We start from the raw sequence: 1,723 nt of genomic DNA, 5'->3' as shown, positions 1-1,723 counted from the left end.
GTCCACGTGACTTATGTATGCGGCTCCGATTGGCTGGTGTGATCACATGATATCTAACCAGCTCCTCGTGGATCTTGCTTTTACCAGGGCAACAGAAATTTTATCACATATTTCACCGGCATGAATGACACGCATAGATGAGGCGGACAACCGTTTCAACTTTACATATATCCACATAGCATATTGTTCTTGCACGTCTGCTCTGGTAAACGTGATTAAGCACGCATATAAAATAGAACCCGGATGAAATATAGCATAAATTATTGAATCTTTTCACAAGGATCATGAGTCATTCCAGACGAGTGAATGAATAGTACTGTAACAACTACAGTATTCAACAAAATAATAATGCAATATGTATTTTTAATGTAAAATCCTAGTGGTAAATCATATACAGCCTCCCTTAGAAATCAAGGGTTGGGCGATCTCTAGAAATGTTACATGCTTGTCCAGTTAGTGGGCTGCACACAAAGGAGGCCCGGCTTTCCATGTGTGTGACCCAGCTTCGTTCAGTCATGTTGTTACAAATATCGAGCAATATCCCGGATGACGCATGTCGTTCTCTCGGATATTACAAAGATGAAAATACTAACAGGATACACTTCCTTCTTTCTACGTTTTACCCGAATAGTATTGACACAATTAGATCTTTTACTTTTTATTCACTGCACGTTTGCAACAATATAACCGCTTGCATAAAATCCTCTCTTATCACCTGATAACTAACTTGTCACATCATGAGTTCTTATATTTAACAAATAAACGACGGATGGGAGTTGTATATCTTACAATAAATCACTGCAGAGAGAATAAACCATGAGGATGGACATAGTAATATACCGAATACCGTATTCCTCACTGCTTACATATTTAGTTTTGTGTCAGCTATTAGCCCTGGTCTGTCATACAAAATTCAATAGATCTTCAGCAACTCATGCTTGCCGTAAAAGGCGACTATGCTTGTCGTATAAGGCGACTAACGGGATCGGATGGTCAGTCTCGCTGACTTGGTTGATGCAAATCATCGATCCCAAATGCGTGGATCGATGCTCATGAACGATATTAATCACTGGATAGCCTGGTCCAGACTCGATTATTTACAGACCGCCGTCATATAGCTGGAATATTGCTGAGTGCGAGAACAATAACAAATCATACGTACAGACCCTGAAACATATACATCCAATAATCCTACTTAAGCTTATAATAGTTGTCTCTTTTTATCATATTATATTAAGATTAATTAACAAGTGTTTCTTTTTCTTTCAAATATATTCCTTTCAGCAACTAGATGTTAGAAAACAGAAGTCCTGCAGCACACAAGGAGTACTAACAACGTACGCAGTGAGTATGGTCGAGCTTCAAGAATTTAAGGAGCGGTGCCAGCTTGTTTCTCTCAAGACTTTTTGCACTCGCATTCGGACCTTGGTCAGGGTAAAGAGGTGTTTGTGTGGGCACTGTGGATACACACACATATATATATATATATATATATATATATATATATATATATATATATATATATATATATATATATATATATAAAACGTTTCTTTGGAATAATTGTTTGGTGCTTTTTTTTCAAAAGGACCTTTCCTCCTCTGCTTTTATACTAAAAGCCAAGGCAAGTCTAGATCAAACTAAGCCAAGTCTAGTTTCTTGATTACGCAAAACAGTAGAGGAGGAAGGCCTCTTTTGAAAAAATAATAAAATAAATACAATT

Source organism: Haliotis cracherodii, unplaced genomic scaffold, assembly GCF_022045235.1.
Source record: "Haliotis cracherodii isolate W230 unplaced genomic scaffold, xgHalCrac1.p SCAF_2, whole genome shotgun sequence".
NCBI lineage: Eukaryota > Metazoa > Mollusca > Gastropoda > Lepetellida > Haliotidae > Haliotis > Haliotis cracherodii.
The sequence above is the reverse complement of the archived record's forward strand: the minus strand, read 5'-3'. Positions refer to the sequence as shown.